The sequence below is a fragment of the Puma concolor genome, chromosome C2 (assembly GCF_028749965.1).
Source record: "Puma concolor isolate L17-30 chromosome C2, mPumCon1.1.hap2, whole genome shotgun sequence".
Lineage (NCBI taxonomy): Eukaryota > Metazoa > Chordata > Mammalia > Carnivora > Felidae > Puma > Puma concolor.
The window spans coordinates 86,241,967-86,259,797 of record NC_141675.1 but is presented as its reverse complement, the minus strand read 5'-3'; the positions used below and the strand labels follow the sequence as shown (position 1 = coordinate 86,259,797).

At 48.1% G+C, this 17,831-nt stretch overlaps 1 protein-coding gene across 1 annotated transcript in view; it reads left to right on the top strand.

The window, feature by feature from the left end:
• XXYLT1 (xyloside xylosyltransferase 1) overlaps nt 1-17,831 on the top strand; it is a 170,514-nt gene that overhangs the window by 96,591 nt on the left and 56,092 nt on the right. The window lies entirely within an intron of this gene.

The window sequence follows — 17,831 nt, the reverse complement described above, 5'->3', positions numbered from 1 at the left end:
CCGCTCCAAAGCCGTAGATGCTGCCTCGTTCTTTTTGGGGAGTGTGTGACATTTTTCTTGTAGAAAGGGGAGCTGTTTTGGTTGTTGGTTGTGGTTAAGCTCAGAATTTTAAAATCTTGGGCTTTGCCTTACAGAGGGAGGTATCAGGATATGGCTTTAACTTGCCGGTCTGATGATGAACTAGGTTTTCTTGGCCTCTCGGTCACCAGTGACCGCTCCTCTGTTGAAGCAGAGTCTCAGTGTCTTGTAAGGAGGCAAAGGCAGCACAGCTCTGGAACACAGGTTGGCGTTCCCCGCTCACGGTGAAGAACGCATTCTGCGTCGTGCACGGCTTCATTGTCAAGCACGCGTTGTAGAGAAACCCCAGCGTCTGCGAACCGGGAGACATGTTCAAGAATATCCATTGCAGCATTGTGTGTGGTAGCCAAAAACTGAGAATGACTTAAATGCCATAGATAGCAGAATGGATAAATAAAATACCTTCATCTGAGTGAGTCCTACACAAAACCAAAAATGAGCACGTGGTACCTACGCACACTGCTAGGCAAAACTAAACTGTAATCTTCAGGGATGCGTACCATGTGGCCCAAATTATAAGGAAAACCAAGGAAATGCTGATCCCCAAAGCCAGCACAGCGTTCCGTCTGGAGAGGGTGGGGTGGGGGAGGGGTGGGGAGCAGGACGTGGGCGGAGGTTGCCTCTGGAGTGCCTCAGTGTGGTGTCAGTCCTCTGCCACGGGGGCCGTGCGCGGGGTTGCGCGTCATCCTGTGTGTGTACTATACATCTTACAGTTGAAACAAAGGCGAGGAGAGGCAAAAGCACGTACAAGTTTTCGTTAAAAACTAGACCCATGGTTCTGGATCCAGAGAGTTCCAGGTCACTGACTGATCCTCCTCTGGGCAGAGCCAGAGCACCCCCAGAACCGAGCTGCCTGGAGCGGGGATTTCACCGTCCCCTGGGCTGGCCCGCTCTTTGTTCTCTGCGCATCCCCTCCCGCTGGCTCCCTGTGGACATTCTTGGAGCCATGCCGCCTTTGGAGAGCTGCAGAGCACAGGCGACTGGTGACCCAAGAGCCCGTGCTTCCCCTAAAAGAGAGGGGAAGAGTGACAGCCTGCTTGCTTGTGGTTATTTGCAACACGCAGATCACATAACAGGAAATTCCTGCGAGGCCTCTGAGAGGGCTGATAACCCCTGGGCCTTGTGGGCTGTTCGCCCTGACGTCATCCTCTCCCACGGTGTCCCCCGCCCCCGCCCCATCACAAAGCAGGGCCTAGTACTCGGGGAGGCTTTGGGCAAACACTTGCCACTTCCAGCTCCTAGCAGCCTCCGGGCCTCATTCCCTCACCTTCGCGCAAGGTGTATCTTATGTCAGTGGTTCTCAATTTCACAACTGGAGGCGCTGGAAAGGAGCACTGAACTGAGAGTCCAAAGTCCTGTGTGCTCATCCCTGTGCACAGGGCCTGGGTTCCCCCATCTGAGAACAGGAGCAGTTGTGCTCCTAGACTTCCCGCCCCTGGCTCTGGCACTGGGATCCCTCTCTCCTGCCCCTCACCATTTCCTCAGTGTCTTTCCTCAGTCCTGAGGCTGCCTGTCTGCTGCGGGGGCGGGGGGGCTCCTCACTGCTCAGTAGGGGCCAGGGTCTCCTGGATACTTGTACCAGGCTCATTTTTAAATGCAGTCAGAGCAGTGATACCTTCAAGGCCTGATCTGGAATCTTCTCATGTAATATACATGGAAACGTGATCACATCTATATCGTTTTGGCCAGAATTTATGTTTTTTGTAGATCTAGGATTTTATTAACCGTGAAACTTAAATCAATTTAATTGTCTGGACTTCTCAAAAGAAATCTCTGAGAGATTTTAGATCCAAAACGAAATTGAATTTTTCTCACCTTCGGAGTCTTTAATTATCTGAGGAAAATCAGACCTCTGTGGCTGGGCTGCTGAAAGAGGCCCAAACTGCCCTGTCCTTAGGGCTCGTGCACTCAAATCAGCAGAAATGAAAACTCCTTTTGGTGCTCCCACCTTCCCCTTCCATTCCTCCCCAGCTGAAATGTTTATAAAGCCTCTAATAATTAAGTCTGCAAACGGCTGTCCTGCACGAATGTGCGCCCTACTGGCTCTGGGTAATTGCCTCTGAATATTTGCAGTCTCGTGCTGGGGCTGGGAATGGCTTGGTGCTGGCTGGGTGTGAGGGGTGGGGGGTGGAGTGTGGATTTTTTTTTTTTTTTTTTTTTTGCTGTCTTCCACAAGAAAACTGGAGACTCCACTGCCCCCAAAGAGCAAGTGTTAGTTGTTTGCACCTTTGGAGCCTGTGCCTGGGTGTGTGTGCTTGTGGGGAAGGAGTGGGAGAAGAAAGGGGGGAATGGAAGGGCGGCGCGTGAACTGCGTCCACACAAGGACGGATGGAACTGGGCCCTTCCCCTGGGCAGGCAGCCTCAGCCCCACTTGTCTGGACTTGGCCGTCACCCACCCCTGTGGGCACTTGCCACTTCCCTAGCCCTCCTCCAGGAACGAGGAGGTGGTGGGAGTTCCCACAACCACGTGGCCTCCCCAAGTGGCAGAGTGTGAGGTGGGCAAGGTTTTTGCCATAAGCAAAATCAGCTAGCGTCTATGAAGAGAAAGGAAAATTTAGAAGCAAAACAGCACAAAAGCAAAACTGGACTGATTAACCAAGTATGTTTTTGATCTGGAAATTCACTAAGCAGAAATAAATTTGGATCTCCTCAACTGTGTTATTTTTATAGTCACTTGTCTGACAGTTACTGTACTTCAAAAGGGCACATCTTAAGTCATTTTTATGGTTGTTTCCCCTCTATTGTGTGCCATGAACGTTAGAAGCTTGGAGGAGAGGGGAGGGAAATGTATTTCTCACTATTCATTTGACAAATAGCTGTTTTGTTTTGCTTTGTTTTTCAGTTCTCCCGCTGCCCCAAATATACATTAACCCCACCATGTGTTCTGGAAAATGATGGATTGTGGGATGCTAGGATGGCGATAGAGGAACCTTTTCCTCCAGGGTCCCCGTCAGGATTCTGTTGAGTCAGATGTTCCATGACCCTTCTCACCTGAAAGTTGGGGAGTCGTGGCCATTTTGGGTGGAACAGTCCTGCCCTGACCCTTTCTCTGCCTCTTTGTCAAGAGAACTAGACTGCCGGACAGGTCCTCATGGGTGATGCGTTTAGTTGGGATACATGGCCAAGCTTTCTCTGTCAACAGAATGGTCTCTGTAAATAGACAACTGTATTTTGCAAATATGTGTTAGTCCAGGATGCCATTTTGAATTTGCTTCCTGATGAATGTATTCGAAGAGTAAAGAAAACTGTTGGACCCTCTTTATGGACAGCCCATAAAAATTACAAGTGAGTATCAGCAGGCAGAGCCGCTTGACGTGGAAGAAAAAGCATTCGGGTTATACTCAGAAGCTCTGGATTATAGTCCCTGCCTTTCATGAATTATCCACGTGATGCTTTGCAAGCTACTGGATGCTCTGACCCTCTGTTTTGTTTTCAATCTGTAAGTAGGGATACGTATATCTCCGGAATTACCAAAAACTCAAATGGAACAACATGCATGAAAGTTTCTGGAGTGAGAGAGGCCCTCAGTCAAGGGCACTTGCTCACCCTCCTCCCTCAGTCCTCACCACGCCTTTGTGTGTTTTCAAGGCGATTTCTTCTACGGGATACCCTCGCTCTACCCCACCCCTACCTTGCAGGGATACTAGTTAAAACACGCGACGCTCACTTAAGTTGGATTTCAGATAAACAAATAATTGTCTTGTGTACGTATGCCCCACATATTGCATGGGGACACATGTACACAAAACAACTATTTGTTGTTTATATGAAATTTAAATTAACTGGATGCCCTGTTTTTTGTTTGCTTGCTTGTTTGTTTCACTAAACCTGGCGGCTCTACCCCTACCCAAGAGTGAGAACCTTCTCTTTTTAGCAGAAGGGGGTGATCTGGCTTTTCTACAAAATCCTCGAGTGAGCAGGAACAAAGTGTTACAGGAGTGGGAGCTTGTGAGGAAAACAGGGTAAGTGAGGGATGGAAGAAGGCAGCTCTCAAAGTCTCCGTGAGGCACCAGGCCTGAGGTCACCACCCCACAGGAGTTAGATGCCTGCTTGTGATTTGGGCCCTTTGGGGAGGTCGCTGGAGCTAGGAGGCCTGGCAGTGGTTTAGCTTCAGGCCACAGGGTTCCTGCTGAGCTTGGAATGAGTGTATGAGAGAGAGAGACACAGAGAATGTGTGTGAGAGAGAATGTGTGTGTGGTGTGAGAGAGAGAGACAAATAATATGTGTGTGAGAGAGAGAATGTGTCTGACAGAATGTGTGTGTGAGAAAAAATGTGTATGACAGAGAGAGAGAGAGACAGAGAGAGAGAGAGAGAGAGAGAGAGTGTGTGTGTGTGTGTGTGTGTAGCTGGGGTCACAGCCCTTGGTTATGGTCTTTCTGTCTTGGAGCTGGCCACCTGAGGAGCTGATGAATGGGAGCTTTGTTGGTGGGGGACACTGGCTTCCGGTTCATTCTCTGTTGGCTCCACAGGCCAGCTGTGTGCTTGTTTGAGCCCAAACCCACCATGAGATGGAAGCAGCAGGCTAATCCTGTCAGCTGCTGATAAGGCACCACCAGGCAGGAATTTGCTTTTGTGTTAAGTATTTTAATAGTGTCCACTCTTTCACCTTTTTAGGTCACATGGTTTTAATTGATAGCATCTGTGCCAGCCTCGCCTCCTTCCAGATGCTGGAGTGGAAATGTCCAGTTAATCTGCAGGCTGCCTTATCCCATTCCTAGGACTGGTGAAGGGCTCTCAGGGGAGCTGGGGAGGAAGTGAAGATTTAGCACAGAGGTAGCACAGAGGTAGGAGAGGAGGATGTGGAATGGCCCCACCTGTGCCATTCACAGCTGTGTGACCTTGGGCAAGTCTCTTGGCCTCTCTGAGCTTCAGTTTCTATAGCTGAGAAATGGGGATTATAGCACTGTATAATACTACATATGGTGGAGTTGAATGGCAGATTAAATCAGTCAGTATATTTATAGTGCCTGGCATGGAGTAGCACTCCCTAGTGGTCCTGGGCGTCTTATCCAGTTCTAGCTTAGCCACTTACTAGTTGTGTGACCCAAAGGAAGTCCCTTAACTTCTGAGCTTCAGTATCCTTATGTGTAAAATTGGAGCAGCTGATAACTTAGCATAATTAGTGCTAATATTTTGGCTTCTCAGCATCTAAACTCCCTTCCTGTGTTTGAGGAATTCCCTGCCGTGTAAGCCATCCCCACCTTTCTGGAAGACAAAGGGGCTGATACTTTATTTCCTCGACTCCTAGCTGGGATGTTGGTACTGGCTTCCCCTCCTTCCCTGCCTCCCCTGAGGAAATCAGTCCTATGAATTTAGTATCTGTGCAGGCACGTCTTTATACTTTTGCCATATACTCTAAACAATACAGACTATTTGCAAAACAGAACAGTGTTGCAAGAAGTCAACTAGTCCACAACGAAGGAGGGAAGTTTTAGTATGCCTCCTTGGGAATCCGAGAGCTCAGACGGGGAGGTATGCACACAGAAGATGCAGTTGTGGTTGCAGCGGGGAAGCAGGGCAGGTACCCCAGTCCCTGCTTCCCAGTGTGAGCCTGGTGGCCTCTTTCCCCTGCCCGGGTATTTCAGTGCCCTGCAGGGGGCAAACTGCTGGCCACACGCCCTGTTTCTGAACTCAGCCCATGCCTCTAGCCCTGAGCGCTAACAAGGTTTGTGTTCCGTTTCTTCTCCTGGAGATATTCATCTTGTTTTTTAACCCTACTACGTCTTTTCCCATGCTGCACTCCTCAAATTAGAAAAAAAATCATTATATAAAAATATTTTCATTAAAAATTCAAGAAGTATGTGAGGATTATTTTTCCAGAAATTTTCTACAAATTTATCAACATGTATGTGTGTGTGTATCCGTGGACTCATACTTTGTATACCCTTGTGCATCGTTTTTATTTTTTTGTTCACTTACCAGTATATCTTGGCCATCCTTATACCTAACTCAGTATTCCTATATGAAGCGTTGCTAGTCTCCCAGCATATACGCATATATACCTATATATGTATGTATATATGCATATGTATATAGGTATATATGTATATGTGTGTGTGTGTGTGTGTATGTGTGTCTGTTTGTGTTTTTGTTTTTTGCTTTTCACTTAGGAAAACTTCCAAAATATACAAAAGTAGACAGAATCATGTAGGATGCTGGGTACTTCAATGTTACAACATTCAAGGAGCCTCAATAATTATTAGCCCTCAGCCAGTCTTGTTTCATCTCTACTCCCAGCCACCTCTCCACTTCTGCCTTCCTTGCTTTCTCTGTTATTTTGAAACAAATCCCAGACAGCCTACCATTGCATCTGTAAATGTTATTTTTAATCTTTCTTTTTTTTTTTTTTTTTTTAAAGCATCCTATCTGCCATTGCTGGGTCTGGAGCTGAGGAGGGTTGTGTGAACTCATAGTGGCATTTTGTCTTCAGGTTCCTCAGTCTGAAATCAATTTGTATGAGGGAGGGAGATGGACAGACCCTTCTCTCACATCTAGCCACCCAGCGTTTTCCATCTTTCTCCAGATTGTTTTGTATCAGGATGTTACTGTACTACTTCTGTCTGGAAGGGTTTACGCTGATATAAATAAATCCAGGTCCTCTGTTCAGTAGGCGTCAAGCTCTGCTTTGTAAGAGAGTGCCACCACCACCATCATTGGTAGTAGCCTCTCTTCTTCCCTCAGACACCTGAAAATGAATTTCTTGGTTCTTGTTCTTGTGTGTGTGTGTGTGTGTGTGTGTGTGTGTGTGTGTGTGTGTATGTGTGTGTGTGTGTATTTTAAGTAACCAAGATTGAACCTGTTGGTTTCTATTACGGTTCAATCTGAGTAACAGAGAAAAAAAGCTGCCACCTTATACAGCAGTGCCTGATAAAGAAGCTGAGTGTTTCTTCACTCCCTGGGAGTCGGCAGGCTGGACTCTTTGGCATAGCCCATGGGATCTGGAGGCTGGGATGGAGGCCCGGAATTCCTAATAAAAGGGGAGGGAGATACCTGCCCCGTGCTAAAGATAAAAATACCTACTCTGAGGCGGTTATTTTTTAATCACACCATTGGGAACATGTGTTTTAAAGGGAAAAAGACGCATGCAGAAGCACTGAAGCGGAATTGTGTTTCCTCTGTGACGGCTGTGCCCTGCTGGGTGAGCTGTGAGTGTCCAATGCCCGCTGAAGGCCGTGGGAGACAGGCTGCCAAAGATGTTGTGTTCAGGCTAAGATGACGTCCTGGTTGAACATGGGAGGGGCTTCCCTTCTCTGAAAGCACACCCGCTTTCTCAGGTTTTTTTTTTTTTTTTTGCATTACCAGAACTTGTTCCTTTTTGCCACATAAACATCTCATTGAGAGATCCTCATTTGCAATCCAGGCAGCAAAAAAGACTGATCTATAAGCATCTTCTTGGGGGGAAGAAAGCAAAATAGCATAGTTGAATCACAGTGGCATATGTAGAAGAGGGACTTTCTGTGACAGGCAGCATGTGGAAAATGTGGAAAGGACTGACTTAGGCATGACTGGCTGTGTGTGAGGGGAATTACAGTATGGCTCCATGGCCACTTTGGGTACACGTGTCAGTTGCATGCCTGCCTTCCTGCAGGTGACCGAACTGAAACGGATATTCAGCCCCCATTCCCCTGCCTCCGGTTAGCTGCAGAATTAGCCATTACAGAAATGTCAAGTTTTTACTGGTTTTGAGTTTGAAATGAACACCTTACCTCCTGCTCCTGCATTGGGTGATTTCTTTAAATGCGTCATTTACTGTTGACCGTAGAGAACCCCTATGATCTTCCGTTTAGAAGTAGCAGAATCGACCCTAGTATCAAGGAGCTGCCCATAGGAACGCTTATGATCCAGGGACCCAGCCTTCCTAAATGTCTCTGTCTTTGAGAATTTTCTATCATTTGTAAAAGAGGAAGCTTTTTAGGAATAGAATTTCTTTTTGTATAATAATTTGCCTTTTGGTCCTGGCTGCTGTAGATGAGCACTCATTATGAAGCTGCTGGTCCTGACGGACTTTCAGAAATATGAAGTCCTCGAGATGCTCATGGGGCCTCATTACTGTCAGTCAGTGTGGTGTAAGGTCCTGGTGCACTTGACTACTTCTCTGGTTCCACCTGATTCCCTGTAAGGAAACACTGCCACCCTTAATAAAATGACACCTAGTATCTGCACAGCGTATAAGCGGGGGAAACCCTTCCCCTGACTCTAGGACCATCTTACCTGGTTTGACCCAAGTATCATGAATTTGGAACCGTAAAGAAGGCAATATAATCCTAGCACTCTACGTGGCTTGGCAGCGAATGAGATTTTCATGTTCTTCATGTAACTGTAGTTCCTTGGTTTTCAGCTTTCAGGGAGCCTGGGAAATAGTTTCTAAGCAAGGTAAGGACATAAAGATGAACTGGTTTTTTTTTTTTTTAGAAGGAATAACTAGAGCAGAGGAGAGGCATCTCCATTTTTTCTGCTTGTTCCTTCCTGCCAAAATGTCATCAGGGTTTGAGAAGATGACGGTGTGATCATGGTCATTCAGGCCACCTCTCTACTCACTCGTGCCTCACATTCTTTCAGCTGCTGTCAAAGGTTAAAGGCATCCTACAGATGAGCAGGCCATACGCTTTTGTATAAACGGAGTGGAGACAGTCATGGTCTCTGAGTCCCCAGGAGACAGAAATGGCTTGCCAGAACCTGGGAGGCATTTGTGGGTGAAATGCTGTATCTGGATTGCATGTGACCAGCTGCATATACAGGTGCCCCCCCCCCCCCATCACCTGCACAGAACAGACCAGAGTCTCCAGTCCACACACCGTATCATATTCAAGACCATATGGAGGTGAAGAGTTTTATTAAAAAGTGTAAAATGAGAAGATATCAGGTAGGCTCTCAAAAGGGGATCATTCAGTGAATGCAGTATATTGTCACAGGCACAAGAAGAGGCCATCTGAAACTCAGGATACAGGCTGTAGCAGTTTAATTTCAGGTAAATGCCTCCAGGAGATAATACAAGTATTTGAAGATTTAAAAACGGATTGTGAAAGAAAAGGAAAGAAGTTCACTGAGGCAAAAACTGACCAAATGCTTCTACAAGTTTGGCCTGGACCTTCCAAAGACTTTGGTTACTGGTCCTTGGATGCTGATGGCGAGTTTTGGGTACTTAAACTTTGTTTTTATCAAGGGTTTTCTCCTATCACTTGAAGTAGTTAATTTTTATTGGTAATTCAAAATTCCATCAGATGTTTTTCTCTCACTAGCCTCAGACTTACCTAATAGTAAAGTGTCAAGGCCAAGCATAATTCTGGTCCAGAAATATAATTTTGGAAGAAAACAAAAAGATCCCCAGACTTAGCATTTATCAGAACTAGCAACTACTTTTAACTTTACTGTGTATTAGAACATCTTTAAACTACTCTCAGTGTCTGAAGATGCTTTTAGGAGATTGAAAGTCTAGACAGGGTGGAAAGGAGGGAGAGAAACCAAAGGGAAGAGGCAAGGAGACAGGAGAGGCCTGGGAGCCATGTGGCTGCCATACATTCACTGCCTCACCTCACCTTCTGTTTGTTCAGTGCTGCCTCGTGAACAAGCCAGGGCAGGGCTGGACCCACGGAGACACCAACCCCCCACCCTTGCTCCCTGCTCAGGCGTGGTAGTAAGGACATTGCGAATGACGTGCAGAGCGGCCTCTTTGACGGCCCATCTGGAGACCCTTCTCCCTGCTCTGCAAGGCACAAACAGTTGTATTTCTCCTGGATGATTAATGGCGTTTCCTTCTGTACAACGAATTAGATGCCCTTTTCTTCATTTGATTAATAGAAAATTGCTAGCCAAACTTGCGGTATACCTGTGTCAAGCCTGTGGCTCTTTATAGGATGCATTTTGGCATCTTTGCGAGCTAAGAGAAATTCCTTCTGGAAGAAAATTGGGGATGAAATTTAAAGGAAGGAAGAGAAGGAGGGAAGGGAGATGTGTGCAGTCTGAATTAGGCCCTACCACTTAAGATTCCATTTTCTAGATCTGCCTGACTGTGGTAAGTAAAGGTAAACATCATGAGAAGTAGTCCTGGGAGGAAGTACGGGTGGGGTGACCATTTAATTTCACCATCAGGTTATTGTTTAAACGAGAACACTTGGAGTGTAGAAAGGGGATGCTGTTAACAGTCACACTAGGACAAGTGTAAACCAGCAGTGTCCTGGGCCACCCGAGGACATGTCATCACCCTGAGCTGGAGGCACAGAGCAGGGAAGGGTGGAGGGCAGAGGACTGGCAGGGGCTGGGGCAGGGCAAGGCGGCTCTGAAAGGCTGAGGTCCCTGGGGCCTGAGATACTGCCGGGTGGGCAGTGTATCTGGGCCTGTCATCTGTTAGAACCAGGAAGGGGGCTGTCGAATCATTCTTGGGCTGCCTGGAGCCCAAAGCCTCCAGAGCCTGAAGCTTGCTTCAGATTCTGTGTCTCCCTCTCTCTGTCCCTGCCCCTTCCCTGCTCATGCTCTCTCTCTCAAAAATAAATAAGCCTTTAAAAAAAGGTTTATTGGGCTGCCATCTGGCCTTCGACTGGACTTTCAAGGTGAAGAGTAAAGCACCCCGTGACTATAAATGCATCTTACCACGCCTGCCCCCCACATCTCCTGGTGATCCGTGGTAGCCCACAAGCTGTAATTTGGCCCTGCGTCAAATGGGGAGATTAGGCTTTCTCTGCGGGGTGGTGTTAACACCATGTAGGGACTAATTTGCTACTTTTGAGAGCTCACCAGTGGGATTTGGCCATAATTCCATGCAGAAGGAATCAAGGGAAAGAAGTGGAGGTGAGGCCACTGCCTCTCGGAAGTGTAAATGCTTTGTTTTCACCATTGATTTCTGGCTGGTCTCAGAAATTCCCGAGAGCTGCCTTTAGTGGCCATTAACTGCACGTCAGAGCTTGACCAGGGCTGCACCCCCTCAGCCTGTGACTGGAAAAGGCTGACTCGTGTGCTTTTGTGCGCTCCAGAGGGCCTAAAGCCACCTTCTGCAGGGAGGGCTCTCCTCCCCGGGCAAGGGTGTAGGGCTCCAGAAAATGTTACCTATGCTTACGTCTGGAGCAGAACCTCCAGAAGCTGGCGGGGGGCCTGTCTGGGAGAAATCAGCCTACAGCTGTAGGTGGAGGCAGCCCAGCCCAGCCCAGCCCACCTCTGGGAGGGGAATGGAATTGGAAACTCAGACCCCCATTGAGGATTTGCCCCTGTGGCCTGGCCCTGGAATTGGCAAGATGAAGAAGACAGTTAACATGAGCTGGGCCTCAGTTCAGGGTGTTTTGGGGGAGGTGGCCCTTGTCCCCTTACCTTAGCACATCTGAGCTTATCCAAGCTAACTTGGTGACTAACAGCTCCACTCTTAAGAATTCTACAGGCATTTGTTGAGGGCCCTTCTACTCCATGCCAGTCTCGGTTGGTAAGCCATGGGGTCTGCTCTCAAGAGTCTGGAGAGCTGTCCCCACTGCAGCTGAGGGCCGGGGCACCCTATAGAAGCCCCTATAAAATTGTCTGTGGCTGCACTTCCTTAACTTAGAGGTACCGCCAGACCTTGCTTCCTTTTCATTGCTCATTCTGACACAGGGGCCCTCCACACTTCACACCATTTTCTGCCTCTCAGAAGCTCCTCATCTTGTCCTCAGACTGTTCACTTGGCTTTGTTTCATTTCGTGTTGGACACAGTCTCAGCAATGTGTTCTTTTAAAAAGAAAAAATACACACACACACACACCTACATACATACAAAGTTGTTCTTTTTTTGAAAAGGTTTATTTATTTTTGAGAGAGAGAGAGAGCATGAGCAGGGGAGGGGCAGGGACAGAGAGAGGGAGACCCAGAATCTGAAGCAAGCTCCAGGCTCTGAGCTGTCAGCATAGAGCCTGACGCAGGGCTAGAACTCATGAACTGCGAGATCAAAGATTGGAACCAAAGTCGGACGCTTAATTGACTGAGCCACCCAGGCGCCCCTCAGCAATGCGTTTTCCACAGTCAAGGCACACCCTACCCTGTCCGCATCCTCAAATTAACTGACAAGACTTCACTCTCTCATACTTTTTTGAGCACTTACTCTGTGCCAGGCATTGTGCCAGTTCTAAAGACCACCTGCTCCTTAGCGCACCACTCAGGGACCTCTGCAATCTGCCCTCCCTCGGCTCCCACCTTTCACCTTCTCCCACCAGCTCCCCTGTACCTTTTGTTTCAGCTGCACCGAACCCCCAGCTGTCTCCCAGACAGGTGCTCATTCACACATGTGACCTGGGGGTATGCTGTCCCTTCTGCCTAGGGTGCTCTCCCTCCATCCTGCCCTTCTGTTTGCCCTACTCATCCTTTGAGGCCCAGTGAGAGGCCACCATTTCTAGAAAGCCTCTGAGGGCTTCCTTGTTCCTAGCCATAACCCCTGCTCCTCAGCACTGACTGCCCTGAGATCATTCAATAGGTCGTGACTTGGAGGACAGATGCTTCTTATGTGTGTGTTTCTCCCCAGCAGGGTTCTGCATCCTTTGGGGACAGGGCTTTTGACAATAAAGACAATAAAAGACAACAAAACATTGTCTTTTCCATCCCAGCCTCACAAGTGAAGCCCGGAGCCTTGAACTGGAGCCCTTCCTCCAGCCGTCACCAAGCTCTAGTTTTCTAAGAACAGCTTAGGATTTTAAGGCATGGTTATTTTTAAATAATGGCATGAAGGATCAAGAGGAAGTAGGGGGAACTGGCCTGTACCCATAGGGATAAAGCCCAGTCATTTAGTTTTCTGGGAATACACATGCCCTTCTTGCACCCTGCAGGTAGACTAGAATGTTGGGAAATTAATCTTGAAATCAAAGGTGGGTTGACTCCTGGTTCCACCACTTACCGGCCATATTATTTTGCATAACATATTTAAACCTTTTAAAGCTTTAGTTTCCTCATCTGTGGAATGGAGGTTGCCTCCAGCATATTGGTTATAAATTGACCTCTGTTGCCCCCTTCATGGCATATTCGAGATACGTAACTCACATGTCACAATGCAGGCAGAAAGGCTGCATTTGCCCTCCTGGTGATTCTGAAGCTGGAGTTTGTGCCTTCTCTCTTTCCCCTGTTTGAGAATCACTGGCCTAAGTCCTTGTGGATCCTCAGTAAATAGCTGGGAATGAAATGCTGTCATATACACATTGCACAACACCAGGTACAGAGGGGCTTCATGAGAGTTTTCTGCCCTTTCCCCTTCTCCCTGTTCTACACAACCATATCTTCCCATGGTGCTGGTCAGTTGTGGAAAATATTCCCAGAACACAGAGAGGTTGCCATAGAGCGTTGGTGAGGGGTAGGGTGGGGGGGGGGGCAGCTTTAGAAGCCAGAAGGAATTTGTCCTGACTTGGAAAGGGAGTGTGCTGTGCAGGAAGAGGCCGCATCCTGCCTTATATGAAGCTGCCACTGGCTTTCCTCTTCACAGTTTATAGGCCAGTGCATGCCCTTGGCCATGATGAAAAACACGACTTTGCTTTTCTATTCCGTGGTGCAGAAGACCAATGTGGAAAGCCCAATGGCAAAGGTGTAGAGAGTGGCCAGATAGGAGCCGACTGTGAGTAGTGTTTTACAGATTTTGCAAACTGAAAACAGTTTACAGGGATAGGGCGTCAAGGATTTTTGAAGCACCAGTTTTAAAGCGTTTCAGGCTTCTCCTTGTAATGGGCCTGTCCCTGTGTGTCAGTCCATGGCATGCCACAGAAGTGCTACACCCCTCCATCTGTCTCTGTCCACTTGCTCTTGCCACTTTGGGGCCCCTTCTGTGCCTCACCTTCTCCAAGCCGGTCGATGAGAGCACTTTCTCCGCAGCACATGGGCACCACAGCGTGTGGTAATTGGGCGGGATGACCTGGGGCTGCCGCAACTGAGCCTAAGCTTATGGACGGCCTCATGCGACTTGACCGACTTGAAGTCTAATGACTTGCTCTCTAGGGTCTTTTCTCGTTTTGCGAACCTGTCTTCCGAATCCAGACTCTTGTGATTAAGATCTGCCACTTTGTTCCAGAGGCAAAGAATAAGTTATTTACTTTCTTGGGCCTCCACTTGGTCTTTCTTGTCCCAGCGTGACGTCTCCACACCCTTTGACAGACGTGTTGATGGCTGATACCTGAGCATCTCAGGTGTGCCTTGCAGGCTGTGGGCCATTATTTCCCATTTTAGCGTCTTTGCTCTTGCCAGCGGTTAGAACGGTGCTGCATTCCCTTAGGCTTGAACAGTGCTCAACTGTTTACAAACTTTTACATTTGCTCAGCCTACCAATTCAGTAAAGGAGGAAGGCAGGTAGTGTTACCCCCATTTTGCCAAAGAGACTGTACTCGTAGGTTAGATTTGCCCAGGGTCACATGGTCAGGACTAGGACTGGGTCCCTGGCCCTAGTGCCCTGCCTGTCCTCCAAGCACCTGCGATCCTAAATGGATGGTTCCTAGCCCTTGCCTTTATAGTTCCTGAGTTATGAAACAGTCAGCCCAGAGAGGTTTTGCGGCTTCATGCTCTGCCACCTCACAGCCCAGGTCACTTAGTCCCCCTTTTCTGGGGATTCATAGAATATGCTTGCGTGTTACAGGCAATCCCAGTCTTTCCGTTAAGACATTGAAGAGCACTCGAGTTCCTGCCTTGGGGTTTGACTCCCATGCAAACTGCCCTCCTACCTCACAGTCCACAGTCACATTTGGGAAAGGCTGGATTTCGTCTCCAACGTGTGCAGGTCCCTCCAGCGGAATGGTTTTATCAGTTTTCCTCATAGCACAGTGACGTCCCTGGAGGCTGTGATGAGTGTGTAATGAAACAGACTTGTGAGTGTCTGTCTGTTCTCAGACTGTTTCTTCAGGTTTTTGATCACTGGGGAACCTTAGTTGTGTAGGTTTTAGTGTGAATTGTGTCCAGCCAGGCTATTCAGGGCTTGTATGCCAGAGGGGGAATGGTTTTAGTTATTAGAGGGCATGGGCTTCCTTTTTTTTTTTTTTTTTTTTCTCATAGGTCTGCAGCCTGACTTGGATTAAAATTTCTCTTATGGTCATAGAAGTGTTAGAGAAATGGTTTCCTTCCTTCCTTCCTTCCTTCCTTCCTTCCTTCCTTCCTTCCATCCGTCTGTCCATCCAACATCCCTCTGAGATGATAGAAAACATATACTGTGGACTTCTTTGAATCTGATGAGTTTTGGTATCTACCCCTTAACTTACAGAAATCCTATCCTGCCGTTTATTGCGGAAGCAGCCTATTTCTACCACAGTGTCTTTCCCATGAGTCTCAGCCTCCTGGTGCTGAGCCTGGGGGCTGGGTTCAGGGCCAGTCTGGGGTCTCCAGGGTTGTATGGAGATGGGCAGTGTGTTATCAGCTCTTGGAAATAGGAACCATCTGCACTTTGCCTCTGTCCTCTTACGGAAATCCTGGACAAGCATTCCTCATCTTTCTGAATAGTTTTGTTCAGTGCGGAGATGGAGAGACAGAGCTGGCTGGCTTCAGTCAAGTCACAATGTCTCTGTCAGCCTTGGTTTCCTTCTTTATAAAATGAGAAGGATGGATTGGAATATCTTTCCTAACCTTAACAGACAGTTACAGATTCTGTGAAAATAATTGCAGAATACCAGAGATAGGAGAGACATCTAGGGGCATCTTTTCTCATTTAAGGGCATCCCTGACTTTCAAGGTCTCAGCTTGATCACCTCTTGCAGTGGGGAACTTGTCACTTCCAAAGAAGCCCATTATTTTATTTTTGGACAGGTTCATTGAGATGTTTTTCTGTATATCAAATTTAAACAACCAGGGACACCTGGGGGGTTCAGTCGTTTAAGCGTCCGACTTCGACTCAGGTCATGATCTCACGGTTCATCAGTTTGAGCCCCGCGTCAGGCTCTGTGCTGACAGCTCATAGCCTGGAGCCTGCTTCAGATTGTGTGTCTCCCTCTCTCTCTACCCCTCTCCTGCCGACGCTCTGTCTCTGTCTGTCTCTCTCTCTCTCTCTCTCAAAAATAAACAAACATTTAAAAAATTTTTAAAAATTTGAACAATCAGCTTCTCTGTGTTTTTTATCCATTTCCCCCACATTTGTACTGTGGGGCCACATGGAATATGTGTATGTACTCTTCCCCCACAAAAGTCCTTCAGATACTGAGATTTGCAGAGAGGCTCTCCTTTCCTTTGAGTCATCTTTTGTGTGGGCTAATAGCCCTTTCCTCACACACACCCCTTCTCCTTCCCCCAAGGAAGGGCATTCCACTTCTGAACGTCAGCAAGTTGGAAGTCTGGGTGGAAGGCTTCCCTCTCGGCGCAGGCACCAAGAGGCAGGAAGAAGAGGCCTCTATGGAGCAAGGCTGTGCATACACACATTTCTTACCTGGGAAGCCAGGGTCCTAGTTCATAGCTTTCCCTGAGTCCCATCCAGCCTCCCGAGGGCTGACCTTGTCCAGTGCAGAGACACAGCGTGTGCAAACTCACAGCAGAACCCAGTCCCCAGCCTTGCCCTGGGCACACAGCTCAGAAGTGAAATGCAGTGATCAGCAGGGGTCATGTTCAGGGTACAGGGACCAGCCCAGTCTTCAGGGTGTCTGGGGCTGTGAGAAGAAGAAAGAGACAGAAGAGGAAAGCTTCTGGACAGCCAGTATCTGTAGGAAATGTTGGAGTGTGTTGGGAGCCACCTGGCGAATCCTCGAAGGCAGTGACTGCCCAGGATGTGGCCACACAGACCACATGCTCCTGCTTTCCCTCCTCGTTTGTCTTCTCCCATCTCCATAGGAAAGAAAAACAGGATGTTCTCTATGGCTCTGTCATTGCTCCTGGCTGATGGGATGGCTTGGCCATCTCAGACCGCAGAACCACTGTAAGATGGGTGTTAGCAGCTTCTAAGAGGGACACAGAAGATGTGTCAGTCTTTTCCAAACCATGGTGCACCGAAGAGCTGCCCTTTCCCTCTTCCCGACAACCCAGGTGGTGGCCTGTACCTTCTGGGTTTCCTGCCAAGTGTAGGCAGTGCATTTTCACATCTGGTGGCTCTAAGGGTCTCTGCTGCCTGGAGCTTCCTGACGGCTGGAGTTCATGACCATGGGGCATCGATCACAGCTTTGGGTGGATTTCTCTACGGCTGCTTTGAGAACATACTGCTTCTATTGTCACCTAAAAATTAAGCTTTTTATTGGAATAAAAATGAATTAAAACCCTAGATGTCTCCAGTGTATACCTAGGGTGATCTCCAGGGGTTTTGAAAATGGAACTTACCGTGGATTTCTGGTGTAGTGCTGTTGTTCTGTGATGGCTTTCAGGGCCCTTAGAGCCTGGCCTGCTGGGAGGTTCTGGGGAGCAGGGGTCCTAGCACTTGCCAAGAGGAAGGGCCCAGCCTCTTGGCCGGGGGAAGCTGGGTCACTTCCTTCCTGTCTCTCCGAACTGGGCTGAGGGTGACTGACGAGGCAGCAGAGTGGCGAGGTTGCGATCACGAGCTGGAGTCAGACTGCCTGGGTTTGAATGCCTGCTCGGCACTTACTGCCTTCATGACCTTGGGCTGCCTGCTTGATCTTACTGTGTGCTAGCTTTCTCTGTAAAACAGAAACTTCCTCACAAGGTTGGGGGTTGTGAGGATTGAGTAAGTTAGTATTTGTCAAGTGTCTGGCACAGCATCTGGCACGAATGCTGTGTATGAGTATTTGCAAAATACGTAAAACAGTTGTGCCAAAAGGTACAATGCATCCTGGTAACTGTCCACCAAGAATATGCATCTGAGAGCCCTTTAAACACCAGATCATCTGCCTGTGCTTGTTTTTCCTAGCCA